At 35.8% G+C, this 26,595-nt stretch overlaps 11 non-coding genes across 11 annotated transcripts; 8 read left to right on the forward strand and 3 right to left on the reverse strand.

The window, feature by feature from the left end:
- Positions 1-866: 866 nt before the first annotated feature.
- Positions 867-948, reverse strand: TRNAS-AGA (transfer RNA serine (anticodon AGA)). Its single transcript has one exon. It is a non-coding gene; the product is annotated as a tRNA-Ser (tRNA).
- A 3,735-nt stretch (positions 949-4,683) lies between these two features.
- TRNAS-AGA (transfer RNA serine (anticodon AGA)) lies at positions 4,684-4,765 on the reverse strand. The gene has a single exon. It is a non-coding gene; the product is annotated as a tRNA-Ser (tRNA).
- A 547-nt stretch (positions 4,766-5,312) lies between these two features.
- TRNAS-CGA (transfer RNA serine (anticodon CGA)) lies at positions 5,313-5,394 on the reverse strand. The gene has a single exon. It is a non-coding gene; the product is annotated as a tRNA-Ser (tRNA).
- Positions 5,395-11,513: 6,119 nt separating this feature from the next.
- Positions 11,514-11,595, forward strand: TRNAS-AGA (transfer RNA serine (anticodon AGA)). Its single transcript has one exon. It is a non-coding gene; the product is annotated as a tRNA-Ser (tRNA).
- Positions 11,596-12,083: 488 nt separating this feature from the next.
- Positions 12,084-12,165, forward strand: TRNAS-AGA (transfer RNA serine (anticodon AGA)). The gene has a single exon. It is a non-coding gene; the product is annotated as a tRNA-Ser (tRNA).
- Positions 12,166-14,962: 2,797 nt separating this feature from the next.
- TRNAS-AGA (transfer RNA serine (anticodon AGA)) lies at positions 14,963-15,044 on the forward strand. Its single transcript has one exon. It is a non-coding gene; the product is annotated as a tRNA-Ser (tRNA).
- Positions 15,045-15,532: 488 nt separating this feature from the next.
- TRNAS-AGA (transfer RNA serine (anticodon AGA)) lies at positions 15,533-15,614 on the forward strand. Its single transcript has one exon. It is a non-coding gene; the product is annotated as a tRNA-Ser (tRNA).
- Positions 15,615-18,411: 2,797 nt separating this feature from the next.
- Positions 18,412-18,493, forward strand: TRNAS-AGA (transfer RNA serine (anticodon AGA)). Its single transcript has one exon. It is a non-coding gene; the product is annotated as a tRNA-Ser (tRNA).
- Positions 18,494-18,981: 488 nt separating this feature from the next.
- TRNAS-AGA (transfer RNA serine (anticodon AGA)) lies at positions 18,982-19,063 on the forward strand. The gene has a single exon. It is a non-coding gene; the product is annotated as a tRNA-Ser (tRNA).
- Positions 19,064-21,861: 2,798 nt separating this feature from the next.
- Positions 21,862-21,943, forward strand: TRNAS-AGA (transfer RNA serine (anticodon AGA)). The gene has a single exon. It is a non-coding gene; the product is annotated as a tRNA-Ser (tRNA).
- Positions 21,944-22,408: 465 nt separating this feature from the next.
- TRNAS-AGA (transfer RNA serine (anticodon AGA)) lies at positions 22,409-22,493 on the forward strand. Its single transcript has one exon. It is a non-coding gene; the product is annotated as a tRNA-Ser (tRNA).
- Positions 22,494-26,595: the final 4,102 nt, after the last annotated feature.

A 26,595-nucleotide genomic window follows, 5' to 3' on the forward strand; every position in this document is an offset into this window, starting at 1 on the left:
AAATTTCGGTGATATTACATATTTTGCAAACACTTGTTCTCATAGAGCCATTATTTTGCTCATATTGTATACCCTGTATTTTTGCTGTTTATGTTCTTTTGACCATATGCAAAAAAAGGTTATAGAAAAATCATAAATACATATAGCTAAATGAAATATCAAACAAATGTATGCTTTATAATGAACAAGCTTATTCGAAGGTTTTTTCCGACATGACTGACTACTTTCAGGAAGAGTGAGAGAAGATTGGCATCCTTATGCCAAATTAGTGAATTGTCACCTTGCATACCTTCAAGATTGGCACAAGTACTCAGGTGTTCACTACTATATGTTACTTCTCCCTCATAAAAATCTCACATCTCGCAGTGAGTAGGATTCGAACCTACGCGGGAAGATCACATCTTATTTCTAGACAGATGCCTTAACCACTCGGCCATCGTTGCATAGAAAATGCTACATATGTTGTAGAATAAGACTTTAACCCCAAAGTAAATTTCTGGTCATATTACATATTTTGCAAACACTTGTTCTCATAGTCATTATTTCTGCTCGTATTGTAATGACAATTATTAGTGCTGTAATCCCTGTACTTTTGCTGTTTGTTTTTTTTCACATGTGCATAAATAAAGTTATAGAAAAATCATAAATACATTTAGCTTAATGAAATATCAAACAAATGTATTCATTATAATGGACAAGCTTATTCCGACACGACTGACTACTTTCAGGAATAGTGAAAGTGTGAGAGAACGCTGGCATCCTAATGCCAAATAAGTGATTTTTCACCTTGCATACCTTCAAGATTGACACAAGTACTCAGGTGTCTCACTACTATGTTACTTCTCCCTAGTAAAAATCTCACATTTCGCAGTGAGTAGGATTCGAACCTACGCGGGAAGATCCCATCTGATTTCTAGTCAGACGCCTTAACCACTCGGCCATCACTGCAATGAAAACATTATCTATGTTAACATAACATCATAGATTACCAAATGCATACAATCGTTAACAGCAGGAAAGGAAATCCTTTCTCTTAAGTGGAAGGAGAATTCTTGCAAAAACTTCTTTCAAACACCATAAGATGATGATGTTCTTATCTGTAGCCCAATATTTCTTCTTCTTCTTTGTCTGCATCTTTTCCCACTTTTATGTGGGGTCGATGTTTCTGGCCAACATTCTCCATCTACCTCTGTCCCACACTTCATCACCGGTTAATCCCTTTGATCGAAGGTCATCCTTGATACAGTCCATCCACCTTCGCTTTGGTCTCCTTCTCCTTCTCGTTCCCTGTACCTCCATTTCCATCACTCTCCTCCCAATATATTGTTCATCTCTTCTCATGACATGACCATACCACCTCAGTCTACTTTCTTGGATCTTATCTGATAGTTCTCTAACTCCTGTGGTACCCCTAATTACTTCATTCTGTACCTTATCTCTTCTTGTCACCCCACACATCCATCTCAACATTCACATCTCTGCCACATCCAGCTTCTTCTCTTCTGTCTTCTTTATTGCCCACGTCTCCACTCCATACATCATTGCCGGTCTCACAACTGTCCTGTGTACTTTACCTTTCAACTTAACCCCTATTTTACTGTCACATAGCACTCCACACACTTTTTTCCAATTCTTCCATCCTGCTTGTATTCTGTGGTTTATTTCATCCTCTGCAACTGTTGATCCTAAATGCATGAAATTTTCAACTCTTTTCAATCTCTCTCATCGTAAACCAACTTCCCCATTTTTCAATCTCAAATACTCTGTCTTTTTCTTGCTGATCTTCAATCCTTTATTTTCCATTTCTCTTCTCCAATCCTCCAGTTTCTCTTCTACTACCGCTCGCCTAGTGCTACACAGTTAAACATCATCAGCAAAAAGCATACACCAAGGAGACTGATCTCTAATACCTTGGATTACTACATCCATGACCAGATCTAGAGCCCGTGTCTTACACAAAGGTAAGGCAATCTTACAGACAGACAGACCAGATCAAATAGGTAAGGGCTCAGTGCAGACCCCTGATGTAGTCCCACATTTACTGGGAAACTCCCTGTTAGGCCTATACTGCTCTTAACATTTGCTTCTGCCCTCTCATACATATCTTGGGTGATTCTTACATATTTCTCAGGGACTCCCTTTTCTCTCATACATCTCCACAGCTCCTGACGTGGTACTCGATCGTATGCCTTCTCCATGTCAATAAAGACCGTATGTAATCCTTTCTGTTTCTCCCGATGTTTTTCTATCATCTGCCTCAAAGCAAATATTGCATCTACAGTCCCTCTTCAAGGCATGAATCCAAATTGTTCCTTACCAATTGTTGTTTCATCTCTGAGTGTCTTCTCAATGATCTCCCATATCTTCATAGTATGGCTTATCAACTTTATGCCTCTGTAGTTGCCACATTCCTGGATATCTCCCTTCCCCTTATAGATGAGGATGATTAGGCTTCTCCATTCCTGTGGCTTCTTTTCCTGATTGAAGATCTTTTGCATCAGGTCCCACAAGATATCTATGCCTTCCTCTCCAAGACTCTTCCATACCTCTACTGGTATATTATCCAGTCCTGCAGCTTTACTATTTTTCATCTTCTTTACTGCTTGTTCTACTTCTCTTCTAGTCACTCCTGTGGTAACTGCTTTGTTTGGGAATCCAACCTCAAATACTGTTCTTGGGTTCTCATTCAATAGTCCTTCAAAATAAGTTTCCCACCTTTTAATTTCATTCTCTTCTGCTAGAACTATAATATTGCTATCTTTTATTTGCCTTATCTGCATCAGGTCTTTAGATGCAACATCTCGGGCCTTAGCAATTCGTAATATTTTCTTCTCTCCTTCTGGTGTTTCCACCTCTTTATAGACTTCATTTAAAGTCTCTGCCTTCGCCTTTGCTACTGCTCTTATTGCTTCTTTCTTTGCCTGCTTATAGTTTTCTTTATCCTGCTCTTGTCCTGATAGATCTGCCTTCTTCTTGGCTTCTTTCTTGGTTTTTACCCGTTCTTGCACCTCATCATTCCACCACCACGATTCTTTATCATTTGGGATTCTTCCTCCTGATGACTTTCCAAGTACTTCCCCACCGATCCTTAGAATCACTTTACTATTCTCGATCCACCATTCTTGTATATCCTCATGGAACCTTACTGCTTCCAACACTCTTTCCTTAAACAAGACTCTCAGTTTTGCCTCTTTCAATTTCCACTACTGTACTTAATCTTTGGGTCCATTCTCGTCTTTTAACTTCTCCTAGAATTCCTTAGTCTGCAAGCAATTACCACTAACCTGTGTTGCGCTGCTACACTCTTCCCATATATCACCTTGAAATTTCCTACGTCCGTCAGAGACTCTCTTACACAGCAGAAAATCTATCTGGCTCTCCCTGCCACCACTACTGTAAGTAATCAGTCTGTTAATTTTTTTCTCAAAGAAGGTGTTGACCATTGCTAGGTCAAAAGCCACTGCAAAATCATTCACTCTTTCTCCCCCATCATTTCTCTCGCCCACACCACAACCTCCATGCACTCTATCCCTTCCCTACTAATTCCCAAGTGGCCATTCAGATCTCTTCCTATAATTACCCTTTCCCTTGCAGGAATTATTCTAAGCTCCTGGTCCATCTCCTCCCAGAACGTATCCCTCTCCTCTTCTGCACATCCAGTTTGTGGGGCATAGGCACACACCACATTGACTATTGTTGCTCCCAGTCCCAGGTTTAAACTCATAATTCTGTCATTTTTCCTATTCACTCCAATCAAATTTTCCTTCAAATCTTGTGATAATATTATTCCTACACCATTTCTTCCTTCCATATTTGCTCCACTGTAATAAAATTTACAATCTTCTCTTAGTTCTCTTGCCTTATTTCCCTTCCACCTGGTCTCCTGCACACACACAGCACTCCAATCTTCCTTCTCTCCATGAGGTCAACCAGCTCTCGTCCTTTTCCAGTCATTGTTCCCACGTTCAGAGTTGCTACTCTCATCCTCTCCTCAGATATTTTCCTCTGAGCTTGCCTCTTTAACCCAGCCCGCCCACGACTGGGTAGCCCTTGCTAATTTTTCGAAGGGATCAGGCGAGGTTCCAACGCGTCGCCTACGGGGAACGCCCTAGCATTAATTCTAATCTCACAATCTCCACTGGCCATATTGATTTTGGCTAATTTTTCATGGCTGGATGCCTTTCCTGCCACCAACCCTCCCCATTTACCCGGGCTTGGGACTGGCACCAAGTTGAGGCTGGCTTGCCCCCCCCCCCCCCTCAGTGGCTGGGTTCTCTGTAGTCCAATATTGACACATCTAATTTCGAAGAAGTAACTTTAACTGTAGGTAACTTCAAAACAAGACCTTGTCGCCAAACCAACTTGCAGATAAATTACTAGCAAGAGTGAATGAATACATTATATAATTTGCAAATCATTAGCATTCTCATATAGCAATCAATTCAAAATTGTGATGATCTTCATTACAACAACGTCACCAATATAAGCATTAAAATTCTGAAATAAAATGCATAGCTTGGAAATGGCTGAGTATGACTTAGTAATATTGAGAGAGAGGAAAGTGACAGAGAGAGAGAGAGAGAGAGGCAATGTTAGCATTCTGCTGTGAAGCTTTTGTACTGGTACAAGAACTCTAAACGTTCACTATACTGTTTCTCCTTATTAAAAGCTGCACATTTTTTTCGCAGTGAGTAGGATTCGAACCTACGCGGGAAGATCCCATCTGATTTCTAGTCAGACGCCTTAACCACTCGGCCATCACTGCATAGAAAACATTACAGATGTTAACTTGATAGATCAACAAACATCATGGAATCGTTAACAGCAAGAAAGATAAAATCTCTCTTAAATGTGATGGGAAAGTTCATGCTAAAACTGAGCGCTCAAATAATCTCTTCGTATATACATTTGAAGGTGCAATATATTTTTATTCATGTTTGCATTTGAAGGTGTAGTGCTTAAATTATGCCATTATGTATTTTGTATACAAGCATTCTTACATAACCAATATTTCAATATCATCATGATGGCCATTATTACTGCCTTAACACCAAAATTATTACCGTGTGCAAAAAAAGAAAAGGGTTATTATAGATAAATTATTCAAAGCTTAATGGAAAGTCAAGCGAATAAATGAATGAATTGTAATGAAGAAACATATTTAAAACTAGAAAAAAATACCCTTTTCAGAGAGAGAGAGAGAGTAGGGGGAGGGAGAGGGAGGGAGCAAGAACGTTGGCATCCTCTAACCAAATTTGTGTATTGGCACAGGTACTTAAACGTTCACTGCCATTAAATTCTGCAAATTTTTTCGCAGTGAGTAGGATTCGAACCTACGCGGGATGATCCCATCTGATTTCGAGTCAGACGCCTTAACCACTCGGCCATCACTGCTTAGAAAATAATGTGGAAAATAAAATCATAGATAAACAAAATCATAGAATCGTTAACAGCAACAAATGTAAAATTTATCTGAAATGTAGTGGGAAAATTCATGCTAAATCTTTGCTTTCAATCAACACTAGGAGGTATATAACTATTGATATATATATTTGAAGGCACAATAACTCTTTAATTATATTTACATTTATAGATGTAGTTTTACCATCTGTTAAGTGCAGGAGAGGAGGCCAACCTTAAGTGGTTTTCAGCTGACAGCATAAATGACATCGCATATTTTCATATTTTAATCGCTGTGTGCAAAAAATGACTATTACGGATAAATAATAAAATCATATAAAGCTTAATGGAAAGTCGAGTAAATAAAGACAAGAATTGTAATGTACCATCTTATTCAAAAACTCAAAAAATGAAGCATAAGTACTTCTGAAGTTTTCTTATTTGAGAGAGAGAGAGAGAGAGAGAGAGAGAGAGAGAGAGAGAGAGAGAGAGAGAGAGAGAGAGGGAGAGAGAGATGGTATCCTCCTGTCAATTTCGTGAAATGGCTCTGGTGGTAAATAATTCCGGCGATCGTTGCTTTGAAAATATATAAAAGTTTAAGATGGATTACTAGATGTTAAAAGCAGCAAGGTCGAATTCTGCTTCAAAAGTGGAAAGGGAATTAATACAGAAACTTAGCTTTCAAACACCCCAAGATGATGTAACTTTTTATTAAAACACTTGCTTTACTGCATTGTGTATGTTTATTATGTAGCTTTTAATTTAGATGCTTATATATAGCGCATGAATATTATGTAGCTCCTAATTTGGAAATTCCAAGAACAATCATGGCTTTTTTTTTCATTAAGTGGATAGGTAAGAATGGGGAATTGAGCAAATGAATGTTATGTAGAGTATAGAAACTGTTAACTTTAGTCATAGAAATAATCGTTTGAATATATTTATACTGTTTTATCGATATAGCCTATATATATATATATATATATATATATATATATATATATATATATATATTTGTGTGTATATGTATGTTTATAAATATATATATATATATATATATATATATATATATATATATATATACAGTATGTATATATATATATATATATATATATATATATGTATAATATATATATGTATATATAAATAATGTATATATATATATATGTACATATAAATATATGTATGTATATATTTATATATAAATATATACATATATATACATATATTTATATATATACAGTATGCAAATTATGGGGTATGAAGTTGAATCCTAACAAAACTCAAAGTATGATTGTAAGTAGGTCAAGGACGGTGGCTCCTCAACATCCGGATCTCAGTATTGATAATGTTTCTTTAAATATGTATGACTCTTTCAAAATTTTAGGTGTGATTCTCGACAGTAAATTTACTTTTGAGAAACATATAAGGTCTGTGTCTTCTTCAATTGCTCAAAAAATAGGCTTATTGAGAAAGTCTTTCAAGATTTTCGGTGATCAATCTATTCTGAAGAAGTGTTTTAATTCTTTCATTCTACCTTGTTTTGAGTATTGTTCTCCTGTCTGGTCTTCAGCTGCTGATTCTCATCTTAATTTGTTGGACAGAAACTTACGGTCTATTAAATTTCTTATTCCTGATCTAGATATTAATCTCTGGCACCGTCGTTCAATTAGTTCATTATGCATGTTGCATAAGATTTTTCATAACTCTGACCATCCTTTACATTCAGATCTCCCTGGACAATTCTATCCTGTTCGTAATACTAGGCAGGCAGTTAATTCTAATAGCCCGGCCTTCTCCATCACGAGGCTCAATACTACGCAGTACTCTAGAAGTTTTATTCCAGCTGTTACCAAGTTGTGGAATGATCTTCCTAATCGAGTGGTTGAATCAGTAGAACTTCAAAAGTTCAAAGTTGGAGCAAATGCTTTTTTGTTGACCAGGCGGACATGAGTCTTTTATAGTTTATTTATGACATATTTGTTTTTGATGTTAATAGTTTATATATGACATGTCTGTTTTGACGTTGTTACTGTTTTTAGAATGATTTATTGTTAATTTATTTCCTTATTTCCTTTCTTCACTGGGCTATTTTTCCCTGTTGGAGCCCCTGGGCTTATAGCATCTTGCTTTTCCAACTAGAGTTGTAGCTTGGATAGTAATAATAATAATAATAATATATACATACACACACACATATATATATATATATATATAAATATATGTATATATATGTATATATAAATATATGTATATATATGTATATATAAATATATGTATATATATGTATATATAAATATATGTATATATATGTATATATAAATATATGTATATATATGTATATATAAATATATGTATATATATGTATATATAAATATATGTATATATATGTATATATATATGTGTATATAATTATATGTATATATATGTGTATATAAATATATGTATATATATGTATAAATAAATAGATGTATATATATGTCTATATAAATATATGTATATATACGTATATATAAATATATGTGTATATATATATGTATATATGAATATATGTATATATAATATATATATATATATATATATATATATATATATATATATATATATATATATATATATATATATATATATATATCTACATATATATACACACATACATATACATTATATATATGCATATATATACATATACATATATATACATATATATATACATATATATATATATATGTATATATATATATATATATGTGTGTATATATATATATATATATATATATGTATATATATATGCATATATATAATGTATATGTATATATATATATGCATATATATAATGTATATGTATATATATATATATATATATATATATATATATATATTTATATATATATATTAAATGAATAGCAGATGACACCTAAATTTCGTTAGCAAGCAGCAAAACTACTACCTTCTGTTATAATTTCATCACTGTTCAATTCAGAATAAGTGGTTAAACTATTTTCATCCTTGAAAACTACTAGCGATCCCATTCACAGTCACAAAAACATTTTCCAGCTCCAATAATATTTTATTTGGTTGATATATGGTGTTATATGATTGGATGTAAAGAGCCCGATTAGAAACACAAATATTAAATTTCCTTTTACATTTCGAATCCCTCTTTGGAAAACTACGTTATAATTTGTTGTAAATCCTATTTCCTGTGAAGGAAATTATCTTGAGTAATTTGACACATTCTTTCACCAAACACAGACTCTGAGGGATCTTACCTCAAGAAAAAGACGTCTCCATTAAGTTCTTATATAGAATTTTCATCTAAAGTTTACCATGAATTTGAGTGAATAATGGACTAGGAACATTAAGTACAGCTTCTTTAATTGTCTGAAGGCAAAGTTTTAACAAGATTTCTCTTTCACTTTTGAGGCAGGTTTTATCTTCGTTGCTGTTAACTTTTGTAAATATTTGTTGAGCTATCCGGTTTACAAATGCAATGCTGGCCAATTGGTTAGAATATATTGACTAGAAATCCGATGCCATTCCCACCTAGGTTCGAATCGTACCGACAGGAGCGAATTGGAAGTGAACGCATGAAGTACCTGTCCTAGATCTCATAATTATGAGATTGCTTAGAATGTGCCGATTTTCATGGTTGTAGTTATAGGACTTAGTGTTGTACCTATAGCAAGTAACATAACTATAGTCAATTCTTTTTAGTGAGGCAGAATTGCACCGACTCGTAGGGGTGCCCTTTTAGCTCGGAAAAGTTTCAGGCTAGCTGATTGGTCGGACAAAAATACTTCCGACCAATCAGCTGTTGGGAAACTTTTCTGAGCTAAAAGAGCACCCCTGCGAGTCGGTGCAATTCTGCCTCACTAAAAAGAATTGACTATAGTAAGTAGGTGTTGGAATGAGTTTTATTGAAATGAGGCCGAAAAAGCCCAAGAAAAATTCATGTTTACTAATTGCATAAGTGTTCTTACAACAATATTAGCATTTTGTTGGCAATTGCTAGTATTTGTCCCAGATTTGTCCAATATTTCTTTTATTCCCTAATGGCTGGAAATAGAACCTAGTCTCTCTCTCTCTCTCTCTCTCTCTCTCTCTCTCTCTCTCTCTCTCTCTCTCTCTCTCTCTCAATATTCCTGAAATCCAGTGATATCATTTCCAACAAGAGTATTATTTAAATTTTCATCTTTGAATAAGTTTGTCCATCACAGTTCAGGCTTTTATTGGTTTTATATTCCATTAAACTTTGATGTTATTTATATTTTTTCAATAGGATTTCAGTGTTATCCCATGATGGTAAGAGTATGAAGGTTATAACAATAATATTAAAATAATAGTTTTGATATATATCGTTTGCAAAGTATACAATGTCATATTTATGTGCTCTTACTGTCAGCTGAAAATCGCTCAGTGATAGTTGAAGTAGCTTCTTCAAAAGTAAATTTTAGTAAATAGTAGACTAAGGACAAGATGCATACTTTTTTTTTTGTGTGTGTTCTACAGCTAAGATTTTGCACAAGATCTTCTTTCACTTATGAGACCATTTTTATCTCTATAGTTGTTAATTTTTATACATCTTTGGTCATGAATTAAGTAAAGACGTTGTATTTATTGCAGTGATGGCCGAGTGGTTAAGGCGTCTGACTAGAAATCAGATGGGATCTTCCTACTCACTGTGAGAAAATGTTTAGTTTTTAATTGAGAAAAACTGTGTGGGGCTTCGATACCTGTACCGGTTCACGAATTCCCCCGGAGGTTGCTAACATTGCCTCTCTCTCTCTCTTCTTCTCTTGTAGTGTTGCCTGATCAGCCGATTTGTGGCTTGATTTAGTCGTAGCCAGTCGAAAATTATTTCACTTAGCCTATGCTGTAAATGAGCTGATATAGCCAGTCGTTTGGCAGATTTTCTGTTATTATAATTTTTTGTTATTATCACTTCAAAATATTTTCGAGTATTTAAACGTTTCCAGTGTCTGTATCTTTAACGGCTGGTGACATACTTAAGAGACAGGTCTCTGTGGGAGGAGGAGAGGGGTGGATCCCATGCGGGGTGAGTGAGAGATAGGTGAGAACCTGACAGCTACAAGAGGAAGAGGCTCTACCGATCGTTTACAAGTTGCACGTTCAATTCGTATATATGTAAAACAATCCGAAGTGTGGGAAGTGCGAGTCCAAAGAGCTTGCTCATGTCGGTTATAAGCAAAGAACACCACAGGATTTGGAATGCTTGCTTATCAGAAGGCATGAAATATCACATGAGGTTGGGCTGAAGATAAATAGAAGAAAGACAAGAGACTATGAGAACGGAGGATGCAATGGAAGATGAAATATCATTGGAAGGAGAAACAATTAATGAGGTAGAATCATTTATGTATTTAGGAACTAAGATCTCCAATACAGGGTCTTTGAATTAGAGTCTAGTGAGAGATTGAAAAAGGCAAATCAGACAATGGCTAGGTTGAGTAAAATCTGGAAATCAAATCGCCTGAAATTACATATAAAAATCAGACTATATATCAGTTCAGTAAGATCGGTGTTACTCTATGGACAGGATTAATGGTATGACAATGAAACAATCTCCAATAGATTTAGTGGATTTGAGAACAGAGCCCTCAGAAGGATATTGGGAGTTAAATGGCAGGACAGGATTAGAAATGAAACTATAAGAGATTACTCGAGTGCCATATGTTGATGAGATCATGATGAGGGGTAGATGGAGATGGTTTGGGCATGCTCTTCTCACTCCCCAAAAGAGATTAGTTTGCCAAACGTTCAGCTGGGCTCCACAAGGCGCTAGAAGAGTTGGAAATACCCAGGCCTACATGGCTGAGGACTATTAAACGCAAAGTAGGAGATAATGAATGGAGAAGTACTGAATTAAAATATCAAGATAGAGACGACTGGCAAAACCCTAACTGAGGCCCTTTGCATTAATAGGCATAGGAGGAGGAGATGATGATAATGAGAAAATATTGTACTACGGATAAGAGTTAAATCATCTTATGGTGTTTGGAAGTGAAGTTTTTGCAAGAATTTACTTTGCTGCTGTTAACGGCTGTATGCATTTGGCAACTTATCACGTTAACATGGATAACATTTTCCATGCAGTGATGGCCGAGTGGTTAAGGCGTCTGACTAGAAATCAGATGGGATCTTCCCGCGTAGGTTCGAATCCTACTCACTGCGAAATGTGAGCTTTTTATTAGGGAGAAGTAACATATAGTAGTGAACGCCTGAGTACCTGTGCCAATCTAGGAGGAATGCAAGGTGCCAATTCATGAATTTGGCATTAGGATGGCAACGTTCTCTCACTATTTCAGTATTCCTGAAAGCAGTCAGTCGTGTCGAACAAAAACCTTTAGATAATCTTGTCCATTATAATTCATGTCTTTGTATGATTTTCCATGAGCTAAATGTATTTATGATTTTTGTACAACCTTTTTTATTTTTGCATATGGTGATGAAAACAGCCTGCAAAAATGCAGGGATATTGCAGTAATAATGGTCTTCATAGTATGAGCAAAGTTATGGTTCTATGAGAAAGATTGTTTGCAAAATATGTAATGTCATCGGAAAATCACATGTGCTTTAATTCTTTTCTTGCATTGAATAGATGTTAAAGTTTGTGTATTTTCTTTTTTATCTATAAAGTTGACATATGCCATGTTTTCTCTGCAGTGATGGCCGAGTGGTTAAGGCGTCTGACTAGAAATCAGATGGGATCTTCCCGCGTAGGTTCGAATCCTACTCACTGCGAGAAAATGTTTAGTTTTTAATTGAGAAAAACTGTGTGGGGCTTCAATACCTGTATCGGTTCACGAATTTCCCCGGAGGTTGCCAATTGCCTCTCTCTCTCTTCTTCTCTTGTTGTGTTGCCTGATCAGCCGATTTGTGGCTCGATTACAATCTCCAATGCTGTACAGAAATCCCTTGATTGTGGTCAGGAAGTTCGTATGATTGGCCTTGATTTTAGTGCTGCCTTTGACCGTGTTAATCATGAGGCCCTTGTTTTCAAACTGGAACAGTTGAGAGTGGGTGGGTCGCTTCTTAGCATTATTATTGATTTTTTAAGTAATAGATCTCAAAGAGTTGTTGTTGATGGGCACCATAGTGATTATAGGAATGTGATATCCGGTGTTCCACAGGGTAGTGTTCTTGGCCCATTACTTTTCATACTATATACACATGACATGTGGTTTGGCCTAGAAAACAAGCTTGTTGCATATGCAGATGATGTTACTCTCTTTGCATCAATTCCATCCCCTGAATGTAGATCTGGGGTTGGTGAATCCCTTAATAGAGATTTAGCTAGAATTAGTGCATGGGGCAAATTATGGGGTATGAAGTTGAATCCTAACAAAACTCAAAGTATGATTGTAAGTAGGTCAAGGACGGTGGCTCCTCAACATCCGGATCTCAGTATTGATAATGTTTCTTTAAATTTGTATGACTCTTTCAAAATTTTAGGTGTGATTCTCGACATCAAATTTACTTTTGAGAAACATATAAGGTCTGTGTCTTCTTCAATTGCACAAAAAATAGGCTTATTGAGAAAGTCTTTCAAGATTTTCGGTGATCAATCTATTCTGAAGAAGTGTTTTAATTCTTTCATTCTACCTTGTTTTGAGTATTGTTCTCCAGTCTGGTCTTCAGCTGCTTATTCTCATCTTAATTTGTTGGACAGAAACTTACGGTCTATTAAATTTCTTATTCCTGATCTAGATATTAATCTCTGGCACCGTCGTTCAATTAGTTCATTATGCATGTTGCATAAGATTTTTCATAACTCTGACCATCCTTTACATTCAGATCTCCCTGGACAATTCTATCCTGTTCGTAATACTAGGCAGGCAGTTAATTCTAATAGCCCGGCCTTCTCCATCATGAGGCTCAATACTACGCAGTACTCTAGAAGTTTTATTCCAGCTGTTACCAAGTTGTGGAATGATCTTCCTAATCGGGTAGTTGAATCAGTAGAACTTCAAAAGTTCAAAGTTGGAGCAAATGCTTTTTTGTTGACCAGGCGGACATGAGTCTTTTTATAGTTTATTTATGACATATTTGTTTTTGATGTTGTTAATAGTTTATATGTGACATGTCTGTTTTGACGTTGTTACTTTTTTTAGAATGATTTATTGTTAATTTGTTCTCTTCATTTATTTATTTCCTTATTTCCTTTCCTCACTGGGCTATTTTTCCCTGTTGGAGCCCCTGGCCTTATAGCATCTTACTTTTCCAACTAGGGTTGTGGCTTGGATAGTAATAATAATCATTTAGTCGTAGCTAGTCGAAAATTATTTCACTTAGCCTATAGCTGTAAATGAGCTGATATGGCCAGTCGTTTGGCAGGTTTTCTGTTATTATCATTTATTGTTGTTATCACTTCAAAATATTTTCGAGTATTTAAACGTTTCCAGTGTCTGTATCTTTAACGGCTGGTGACATACTTAAGAGACAGGTCTCTGTGGGAGGAGGAGAGGGGTGGATCCCATGCGGGGTGAGTGAGAGATAGGTGAGAACCTGACAGCTATAAGAGTGGAAGAGGCTCTACCGATCGTTTACAAGTTGCACGTTCAATTCGTATATATGTAAAACAATCCGAAGTGTGGGAAGTGCGAGTCCAAAGAGCTTGCTCATGTCAGTTATAAGCAAAGAACACTACATGATTTGGAATGCTTGCTTATCAGAAGGCATGAAATATCACATGAGGTTGGGCTGAAGATAAATAGAAGAAAGACAAGAGACTATGAGAACGGAGGATGCAATGGAAGATGAAATATCATTGGAAGGAGAAACAATTAATGAGGTAGAATCATTTATGTATTTAGGAACTAAGATCTCCAATACAGGGTCTTTGAATTAGAGTCTAGTGAGAGATTGAAAAAGGCAAATCAGACAATGGCTAGGTTGAGTAAAATCTGGAAATCAAATCGCCTGAAATTACATATAAAAATCAGACTATATATCAGTTCAGTAAGATCGGTGTTACTCTATGGACAGGATTAATGGTATGACAATGAAACAATCTCCAATAGATTTAGTGGATTTGAGAACAGAGCCCTCAGAAGGATATTGGGAGTTAAATGGCAGGACAGGATTAGAAATGAAACTATAAGAGATTACTCGAGTGCCATATGTTGATGAGTTCATGATGAGGGGTAGATGGAGATGGTTTGGGCATGCTCTTCTCACTCCCCAAAAGAGATTAGTTTGCCAAACGTTCAGCTGGGCTCCACAAGGCGCTAGAAGAGTTGGAAATACCTAGGCCTACATGGCTGAGGACTATTAAACGCAAAGTAGGAGATAATGAATGGAGAAGTACTGAATTAAAATATCAAGATAGAGACGACTGGCAAAACCCTAACTGAGGCCCTTTGCATTAATAGGCATAGGAGGAGGAGATGATGATAATGAGAAAATATTGTACTACGGATAAGAGTTAAATCATCTTATGGTGTTTGGAAGTGAAGTTTTTGCAAGAATTTACTTTGCTGCTGTTAACGGCTGTATGCATTTGGCAACTTATCACGTTAACATGGATAACATTTTCCATGCAGTGATGGCCGAGTGGTTAAGGCGTCTGACTAGAAATCAGATGGGATCTTCCCGCGTAGGTTCGAATCCTACTCACTGCGAAATGTGAGCTTTTTATTAGGGAGAAGTAACATATAGTAGTGAACGCCTGAGTACCTGTGCCAATCTAGGAGGAATGCAAGGTGCCAATTCATGAATTTGGCATTAGGATGGCAACGTTCTCTCACTATTTCAGTATTCCTGAAAGCAGTCAGTCGTGTCGAACAAAAACCTTTAGATAATCTTGTCCATTATAATTCATGTCTTTGTATGATTTTCCATGAGCTAAATGTATTTATGATTTTTGTACAACCTTTTTTATTTTTGCATATGGTGATGAAAACAGCCTGCAAAAATGCAGGGATATTGCAGTAATAATGGTCTTCATAGTATGAGCAAAGTTATGGTTCTATGAGAAAGATTGTTTGCAAAATATGTAATGTCATCGGAAAATCACATGTGCTTTAATTCTTTTCTTGCATTGAATAGATGTTAAAGTTTGTGTATTTTCTTTTTTATCTATAAAGTTGACATATGCCATGTTTTCTCTGCAGTGATGGCCGAGTGGTTAAGGCGTCTGACTAGAAATCAGATGGGATCTTCCCGCGTAGGTTCGAATCCTACTCACTGCGAGAAAATGTTTAGTTTTTAATTGAGAAAAACTGTGTGGGGCTTCAATACCTGTATCGGTTCACGAATTTCCCCGGAGGTTGCCAATTGCCTCTCTCTCTCTTCTTCTCTTGTTGTGTTGCCTGATCAGCCGATTTGTGGCTCGATTACAATCTCCAATGCTGTACAGAAATCCCTTGATTGTGGTCAGGAAGTTCGTATGATTGGCCTTGATTTTAGTGCTGCCTTTGACCGTGTTAATCATGAGGCCCTTGTTTTCAAACTGGAACAGTTGAGAGTGGGTGGGTCGCTTCTTAGCATTATTATTGATTTTTTAAGTAATAGATCTCAAAGAGTTGTTGTTGATGGGCACCATAGTGATTATAGGAATGTGATATCCGGTGTTCCACAGGGTAGTGTTCTTGGCCCATTACTTTTCATACTATATACACATGACATGTGGTTTGGCCTAGAAAACAAGCTTGTTGCATATGCAGATGATGTTACTCTCTTTGCATCAATTCCATCCCCTGAATGTAGATCTGGGGTTGGTGAATCCCTTAATAGAGATTTAGCTAGAATTAGTGCATGGGGCAAATTATGGGGTATGAAGTTGAATCCTAACAAAACTCAAAGTATGATTGTAAGTAGGTCAAGGACGGTGGCTCCTCAACATCCGGATCTCAGTATTGATAATGTTTCTTTAAATTTGTATGACTCTTTCAAAATTTTAGGTGTGATTCTCGACATCAAATTTACTTTTGAGAAACATATAAGGTCTGTGTCTTCTTCAATTGCACAAAAAATAGGCTTATTGAGAAAGTCTTTCAAGATTTTCGGTGATCAATCTATTCTGAAGAAGTGTTTTAATTCTTTCATTCTACCTTGTTTTGAGTATTGTTCTCCAGTCTGGTCTTCAGCTGCTTATTCTCATCTTAATTTGTTGGACAGAAACTTACGGTCTATTAAATTTCTTATTCCTGATCTAGATATTAATCTCTGGCACCGTCGTTCAATTAGTTCATTATGCATGTTGCATAAGATTTTTCATAACTCTGACCATCCTTTACATTCAGATCTCCCTGGACAATTCTATCCTGTTCGTAATACTAGGCAGGCAGTTAATTCTAATAGCCCGGCCTTCTCCATCATGAGGCTCAATACTACGCAGTACTCTAGAAGTTTTATTCCAGCTGTTACCAAGTTGTGGAATGATCTTCCTAATCGGGTAGTTGAATCAGTAGAACTTCAAAAGTTCAAAGTTGGAGCAAATGCTTTTTTGTTGACCAGGCGGACATGAGTCTTTTTATAGTTTATTTATGACATATTTGTTTTTGATGTTGTTAATAGTTTATATGTGACATGTCTGTTTTGACGTTGTTACTTTTTTTAGAATGATTTATTGTTAATTTGTTCTCTTCATTTATTTATTTCCTTATTTCCTTTCCTCACTGGGCTATTTTTCCCTGTTGGAGCCCCTGGCCTTATAGCATCTTACTTTTCCAACTAGGGTTGTGGCTTGGATAGTAATAATAATCATTTAGTCGTAGCTAGTCGAAAATTATTTCACTTAGCCTATAGCTGTAAATGAGCTGATATGGCCAGTCGTTTGGCAGGTTTTCTGTTATTATCATTTATTGTTGTTATCACTTCAAAATATTTTCGAGTATTTAAACGTTTCCAGTGTCTGTATCTTTAACGGCTGGTGACATACTTAAGAGACAGGTCTCTGTGGGAGGAGGAGAGGGGTGGATCCCATGCGGGGTGAGTGAGAGATAGGTGAGAACCTGACAGCTATAAGAGTGGAAGAGGCTCTACCGATCGTTTACAAGTTGCACGTTCAATTCGTATATATGTAAAACAATCCGAAGTGTGGGAAGTGCGAGTCCAAAGAGCTTGCTCATGTCAGTTATAAGCAAAGAACACTACATGATTTGGAATGCTTGCTTATCAGAAGGCATGAAATATCACATGAGGTTGGGCTGAAGATAAATAGAAGAAAGACAAGAGACTATGAGAACGGAGGATGCAATGGAAGATGAGATATCATTGGAAGGAGAAACAATTAATGAGGTAGAATCATTTATGTATTTAGGAACTAAGATCTCCAATACAGGGTCTTTGAATTAGAGTCTAGTGAGAGATTGATAAAGGCAAATCAGACAATGGCTAGGTTGAGTAAAATCTGGAAATCAAATCGCCTGAAATTACATATAAAAATCAGACTATATATCAGTTCAGTAAGATCGGTGTTACTCTATGGACAGGATTAATGGTATGACAATGAAACAATCTCCAATAGATTTAGTGGATTTGAGAACAGAGCCCTCAGAAGGATATTGGGAGTTAAATGGCAGGACAGGATTAGAAATGAAACTATAAGAGATTACTCGAGTGCCATATGTTGATGAGTTCATGATGAGGGGTAGATGGAGATGGTTTGGGCATGCTCTTCTCACTCCCCAAAAGAGATTAGTTTGCCAAACGTTCAGCTGGGCTCCACAAGGCGCTAGAAGAGTTGGAAATACCTAGGCCTACATGGCTGAGGACTATTAAACGCAAAGTAGGAGATGATGAATGGAGAAGTACTGAATTAAAATATCAAGATAGAGACGACTGGCAAAACCCTAACTGAGGCCCTTTGCATTAATAGGCATAGGAGGAGGAGATGATGATAATGAGAAAATATTGTACTACGGATAAGAGTTAAATCATCTTATGGTGTTTGGAAGTGAAGTTTTTGCAAGAATTTACTTTGCTGCTGTTAACGGCTGTATGCATTTGGCAACTTATCACGTTAACATGGATAACATTTTCCATGCAGTGATGGCCGAGTGGTTAAGGCGTCTGACTAGAAATCAGATGGGATCTTCCCGCGTAGGTTCGAATCCTACTCACTGCGAAATGTGAGCTTTTTATTAGGGAGAAGTAACATATAGTAGTGAACGCCTGAGTACCTGTGCCAATCTAGGAGGAATGCAAGGTGCCAATTCATGAATTTGGCATTAGGATGGCAACGTTCTCTCACTATTTCAGTATTCCTGAAAGCAGTCAGTCGTGTCGAACAAAAACCTTTAGATAATCTTGTCCATTATAATTCATGTCTTTGTATGATTTTCCATGAGCTGAATGTATTTATGATTTTTGTACAACCTTTTTTATTTTTGCATATGGTGATGAAAACAGCCTGCAAAAATGCAGGGATACTGCAGTAATAATGGTCTTCATAGTATGAGCAAAGTTATGGTTCTATGAGAAAGATTGTTTGCAAAATATGTAATGTCATCGGAAAATCACATGTGCTTTAATTCTTTTCTTGCATTGAATAGATGTTAAAGTTTGTGTATTTTCTTTTTTATCTATAAAGTTGACATATGCCATGTTTTCTCTGCAGTGATGGCCGAGTGGTTAAGGCTTCTGACTAGAAATCAGATGGGATCTTCCCGCGTAGGTTCGAATCCTACTCACTGCGAGAAAATGTTTAGTTTTTAATTGAGAAAAACTGTGTGGGGCTTCAATACCTGTATCGGTTCACGAATTTCCCCGGAGGTTGCCAATTGCCTCTCTCTCTCTTCTTCTCTTGTTGTGTTGCCTGATCAGCCGATTTGTGGCTCGATTACAATCTCCAATGCTGTACAGAAATCCCTTGATTGTGGTCAGGAAGTTCGTATGATTGGCCTTGATTTTAGTGCTGCCTTTGACCGTGTTAATCATGAGGCCCTTGTTTTCAAACTGGAACAGTTGAGAGTGGGTGGGTCGCTTCTTAGCATTATTATTGATTTTTTAAGTAATAGATCTCAAAGAGTTGTTGTTGATGGGCACCATAGTGATTATAGGAATGTGATATCCGGTGTTCCACAGGGTAGTGTTCTTGGCCCATTACTTTTCATACTATATACACATGACATGTGGTTTGGCCTAGAAAACAAGCTTGTTGCATATGCAGATGATGTTACTCTCTTTGCATCAATTCCATCCCCTGAATGTAGATCTGGGGTTGGTGAATCCCTTAATAGAGATTTAGCTAGAATTAGTGCATGGGGCAAATTATGGGGCATGAAGTTGAATCCTAACAAAACTCAAAGTATGATTGTAAGTAGGTCAAGGACGGTGGCTCCTCAACATCCGGATCTCAGTATTGATAATGTTTCTTTAAATTTGTATGACTCTTTCAAAATTTTAGGTGTGATTCTCGACATCAAATTTACTTTTGAGAAACATATAAGGTCTGTGTCTTCTTCAATTGCACAAAAAAATAGGCTTATTGAGAAAGTCTTTCAAGATTTTCGGTGATCAATCTATTCTGAAGAAGTGTTTTAATTCTTTCATTCTACCTTGTTTTGAGTATTGTTCTCCAGTCTGGTCTTCAGCTGCTTATTCTCATCTTAATTTGTTGGACAGAAACTTACGGTCTATTAAATTTCTTATTCCTGATCTAGATATTAATCTCTGGCACCGTCGTTCAATTAGTTCATTATGCATGTTGCATAAGATTTTTCATAACTCTGACCATCCTTTACATTCAGATCTCCCTGGACAATTCTATCCTGTTCGTAATACTAGGCAGGCAGTTAATTCTAATAGCCCGGCCTTCTCCATCATGAGGCTCAATACTACGCAGTACTCTAGAAGTTTTATTCCAGCTGTTACCAAGTTGTGGAATGATCTTCCTAATCGGGTAGTTGAATCAGTAGAACTTCAAAAGTTCAAAGTTGGAGCAAATGCTTTTTTGTTGACCAGGCGGACATGAGTCTTTTTATAGTTTATTTATGACATATTTGTTTTTGATGTTGTTAATAGTTTATATATGACATGTCTGTTTTGACGTTGTTACTTTTTTTAGAATGATTTATTGTTAATTTGTTCTCTTCATTTATTTATTTCCTTATTTCCTTTCCTCACTGGGCTATTTTTCCCTTTTGGAGCCCCTGGCCTTATAGCATCTTACTTTTCCAACTAGGGTTGTGGCTTGGATAGTAATAATAATCATTTAGTCGTAGCTAGTCGAAAATTATTTCACTTAGCCTATAGCTGTAAATGAGCTGATATGGCCAGTCTTTTGGCAGATTTTCTGTTATTATCATTTATTGTTGTTATCACTTCAAAATATTTTCGAGTATTTAAACGTTTCCAGTGTCTGTATCTTTAACGGCTGGTGACATACTTAAGAGACAGGTCTCTGTGGGAGGAGGAGAGGGGTGGATCCCATGCGGGGTGAGTGAGAGATAGGTGAGAACCTGACAGCTATAAGAGTGGAAGAGGCTCTACCGATCGTTTACAAGTTGCACGTTCAATTCGTATATATGTAAAACAATCCGAAGTGTGGGAAGTGCGAGTCCAAAGAGCTTGCTCATGTCAGTTATAAGCAAAGAACACTACATGATTTGGAATGCTTGCTTATCAGAAGGCATGAAATATCACATGAGGTTGGGCTGAAGATAAATAGAAGAAAGACAAGAGACTATGAGAACGGAGGATGCAATGGAAGATGAAATATCATTGGAAGGAGAAACAATTAATGAGGTAGAATCATTTATGTATTTAGGAACTAAGATCTCCAATACAGGGTCTTTGAATTAGAGTCTAGTGAGAGATTGATAAAGGCAAATCAGACAATGGCTAGGTTCAGTAAAATCTGGAAATCAAATCGCCTGAAATTACATATAAAAATCAGACTATATATCAGTTCAGTAAGATCGGTGTTACTCTATGGACAGGATTAATGGTATGACAATGAAACAATCTCCAATAGATTTAGTGGATTTGAGAACAGAGCCCTCAGAAGGATATTGGGAGTTAAATGGCAGGACAGGATTAGAAATGAAACTATAAGAGATTACTCGAGTGCCATATGTTGATGAGATCATGATGAGGGGTAGATGGAGATGGTTTGGGCATGCTCTTCTCACTCCCCAAAAGAGATTAGTTTGCCAAACGTTCAGCTGGGCTCCACAAGGCGCTAGAAGAGTTGGAAATACCCAGGCCTACATGGCTGAGGACTATTAAACGCAAAGTAGGAGATAATGAATGGAGAAGTACTGAATTAAAATATCAAGATAGAGACGACTGGCAAAACCCTAACTGAGGCCCTTTGCATTAATAGGCATAGGAGGAGGAGATGATGATAATGAGAAAATATTGTACTACGGATAAGAGTTAAATCATCTTATGGTGTTTGGAAGTGAAGTTTTTGCAAGAATTTACTTTGCTGCTGTTAACGGCTGTATGCATTTGGCAACTTATCACGTTAACATGGATAACATTTTCCATGCAGTGATGGCCGAGTGGTTAAGGCGTCTGACTAGAAATCAGATGGGATCTTCCCGCGTAGGTTCGAATCCTACTCACTGCGAAATGTGAGCTTTTTATTAGGGAGAAGTAACATATAGTAGTGAACGCCTGAGTACCTGTGCCAATCTAGGAGGAATGCAAGGTGCCAATTCATGAATTTGGCATTAGGATGGCAACGTTCTCTCACTATTTCAGTATTCCTGAAAGCAGTCAGTCGTGTCGAACAAAAACCTTTAGATAATCTTGTCCATTATAATTCATGTCTTTGTATGATTTTCCATGAGCTAAATGTATTTATGATTTTTGTACAACCTTTTTTATTTTTGCATATGGTGATCAGAACATAAACAGCAAAAATGCAGGGATAATTCAGTAATAATGGTCTTCATAATATGAGCAAAGTTATGGTTCTATGAGAAAGATTGTTTGCAAAGTCATTAGAAAATCACTTGCGCTTCGTCTTTTCTTGCATTGAATAGATATTAAAATTTGTGAAATTTGTTTTTTATGTACTAAGTTAATATCTGCCTCTCTGATTGCCGAGTGGTCAAGGCGTCTGACTAGAAATCAGATGGGATCTTCCCGCGTAGGTTCGAATCCTACTCACTGCGAATTTCGTAGATGGTTTTAGAGAGAAAATGTCATGAAATTGAATGGCACTGTTAGCCTTGTGGTTGTTGAAGGTAATGTTGAAAAAGCTCTTAAGAAATATTATCAAATTCTGTTGCTCTTAGCCTATAAATCAAGATCTAAAGATATCCTGAATTTATTACCTGAAAATGGCGCTTGGCATGGTGCCCCCCATGGAGTTCACGGAGCCAAGGTTAAGTCGGGAATTGGCATTTGTACTATACATAGGATTTTGTTATAAATTACCATCTCTAATTTCCAAAGCAAATTTTGACATTCCAATTTTGAAGGTGATTCATCATATGCTTACAGAAGCTCAGAATAAAAAATTGAACTGAAGTCGTGGTGTGTTTATATATATATATATATATATATATATATATATATATGTATATATATATATATATAGATATATGTATATATATATATTATATATATATTATATATTATATATATACATTATATATATATATATATATATATATATATATATATATATATATATACACAGTATATATTATATATATATATATATAATATATATATATATATATATATATATATATATTATATATATATATATAGATATATGTATATATATAATATATATATATATATATATATATATATATATATATATATATATATATATATATATATATTCATATTCTTACGAAGCTGGTCTTCATGAGAGTAGAATATGTAATTCACATATTTTATTTGGCTATTTAAGAGATGTATAGTCAGCTCGTAAGACTAGTTCCACTCACATAGCATTAAATAATGTATGTAAATTACGTAATACTGTATTTTCATTCAGTTCCGTGTATGTAAATTCACATTATTTTATGTTTTGACCAAGAGGTCATCGTCTTAATTAGTGGAGTCAGCATTTTTTGAGAAACCGAGCCTGAGGGATACCCTTTGTTTAGGATATATGTCATCATGGAAGGACACGTGCTGCCCTTTTGTTGCAACTTACCACCTGGTCCAGATTGCGTCAGAAATTTCTTCTAGAAGCTTCCATGGTGTGATCGAAGTGGGCGTTTTTGAGGAAGCCAATAGAAATGTAGAATTGTTAAAAAGAACGCCTTCTATGGAAATGACCACTGCCCACTGTAATTAACTCTGTCCATACATGGGTATATAAACTTCAAGAAGAGATTGTCCAAGAGAACTAGGACAGGGCATAAGACAAGAGAGGAACTATGTCCGAAGCAGATGAGATCCAAGTCCTAACGAGATAAGGAACAGAGAAGGCCAGAAGTCTGATAGAGCCAGATTCTAACCTTCCCTTCAGACAACAAAAGCCTATCTCCAAAAAATCCTGATATCGCAGAGACAAAGAGATAAAATAGAAGCAGCCAGCCCTTCCTGCTTGTAACGAGAAGTAGCCAACACTGCCTGCAGCTTTTCTTAGTTCAACAGTATCGTCGAATTTTTGGAAGAAGACCTTTGGTGTCCCTTCTTGATGCCACCCTTTCTGTGACGTCTTCGAATCCGGTCATCGTGCCAGTTTCATCTGAACTTGAGCCGCCCTTCTGCAACGTTCTCAAGCCTGAAGTCTTCGTACCTGTATCGTCTCAGCAGCTGCAGAAAACTATCCCTTAAGTATTTCTACCGTAGTGACTGTTCCCCTTTTCTATTGATGTTTTGATTGATTTGATTTGTCAGGTAAAATAACCGAAGAAGTAACGTTAATTTTCTTTGTAAGTTTGTAAATAGACGTGTAGTGTTTTTTCGTGTTTCTTTTTATATTAATTTCCCATGTTTTAATGGTTGTTGTTGGAAAAATTTATTTTACCTATTAAGAGAACCTGTAACGATTTTAAGATCGTAACATAAGTGTAATTCTGATTTATTTTCTATAAATGTTATAGTGTTATTTATTCATTAATTGTAGAAATTAAGTATTTTCATAAATTAATTTCCAGTGAAACAAGTGATTGTATAATTTTTTATAGAATATAATTTGTTTTGGTCTTAGTCTAAGGTTTAGTGCAGATTTAATATTTCGAGTGATTTAATATTGGTGTTAATTTTGAACTGCTAATTTTTTTTATAGAATATATTACTTTTTCTAAAATGTGTGTTATTTCGATCACCAATATTTTTTTTCTCTGTGCTTTGCTCGTATTCCCTGACTAAGAACCGAAGTAAGAGGTTGATTGAAGAATAGTTCCTGTTAAAAGTAAAATAATCACCCAGTGTTGTTTTGAGTGTAAAGTAAAGAGACCTTTTAGATATTTAGTGTTCATATATAATATTGTCTGAGAGTTGCGCATTATTCTCAGAGCTTTGCTCTTGTGTATCAGATTATGTAATATAAGCAGGTCAGGTGAGTTTTTGATCTCAGGAATTTACGTAATTCGCTAGTTGTAATGTGTATATATATATATATATATATATATATATATATAAATGTATGTGTATGTATATATATGTATATATATTATATATATAGTATATATATATGTATATATATATATACACACACATATATATATATATATATATATATATATACACACATATATGAAATATATATTGTATATCATACATATATTATGTTACATCATGTATATGTAACGTGTGTGTGTGTATATATATATATGTATATATATATATATATATATATATGTGTGTGTGATTTATATTTTGTATTAATCATATTTTAAATTTTGTATATATTATATATATCTTTTGCATATATATATATATATATATATATATATATGTGTGTGTGTATATATATATATATATATATATATATATATATATATATATATATATATATAATTTGTGTAAAATTCCTAAGATCACATGATGCTGAGATGCAATAAACCAAAAGGAATAGTAAAAGTAGTGAGTGAATCCCGACTTATTTCGTCCTTTTGACATCATCAAGATGTCATAGAGATAAAACTACCATAACAAAGTGAAAGTGTTAATGTATCTCAGTGATCTGTAAAGCTGTATTAGTCAGGGCCACCCATACTATGTTGGCTGTGAGCGATCAGACTGATGTTCTCCAACATCACCATCCCCTCTGGCCTGCGTGGTAATGAAATCTGGCTAAACCCTAGATATGAATAAGGACACGTCTGAAGACTTTGTCCTGCAATGGACCAGAAAGGGCCGCATTTGTTGTTGATATATCTTTTCATTTGTATATATTGCGTTTTCTTTGCTCATATGATCTCAAAGGAAATTAGCCTTAATTGCAATGATTAATTTGTTTTAACTTTTGTAACATTTTTTCAAAATTTAACAAAATATTAGTCTATTCGTTCTGGGCTCGACATTACTTTGGCTCTCAGAACTCCCTTGGTGGCACTGAAGAAAAGTGTTCTGGTGTGTTGAGTCTGTTGACCAGCTATAACCAGTTGCTTTTGACATACATTTTGTACTGCCTTTCTCTTTTTGGGCTATAGGACACCATTTTTCATGAAGATTTCTAAACGAAAGTTTCCATAAACTTCGCAGTGAGCAGGATTCGAACCATGGTTGGATTATCCCATCTAATTTTTATTCATACATCTTTTACTATTTGGCTTTCACTGCAAAAAAAAAAAAAACTGATAGAATTTAGTGTGTTTCCACCATAACCTTTTGCAATGAAAATAGTGATAGCAGTTTTTTGTCATATAAATATTGCTTGTGGATGTTGTCGAGAATGTAAATATTGCTGGCATTATGCTTTAAGTAAATATCTAAATTCGACGTTGTTATCATGTAGGGTGGGGTAGGGGGTAAGTGGAGGGACTGGTAGAACCATCAATGTACCGCACATGATGCACTTGAAGGCATTTGCGGCAGTTGATGCGCGATGCGCACATTTTTTAATCTTATTTATCTTCGTTTCTTCTTCCTTTCTTCCATTTTGCTGTGCAACCTCTATTTAACAGAAGTTCTGATTAGCTTTCTATCCCCCACCGCCGGTATATTTGCCCAAACCCCATAAATCATATAGGATGATTTGAATGATTGAAATGAGACAACTTCCGATCCAACTACAAAATTTCATTGCATTTGTACAAGCCTGAACTTTCTTCCGCAAATGAGTGCATACGCACGAATTCA

This window comes from Palaemon carinicauda, chromosome 31, assembly GCF_036898095.1.
Source record: "Palaemon carinicauda isolate YSFRI2023 chromosome 31, ASM3689809v2, whole genome shotgun sequence".
In the NCBI taxonomy this organism is placed as follows: Eukaryota; Metazoa; Arthropoda; class Malacostraca; order Decapoda; family Palaemonidae; genus Palaemon; species Palaemon carinicauda.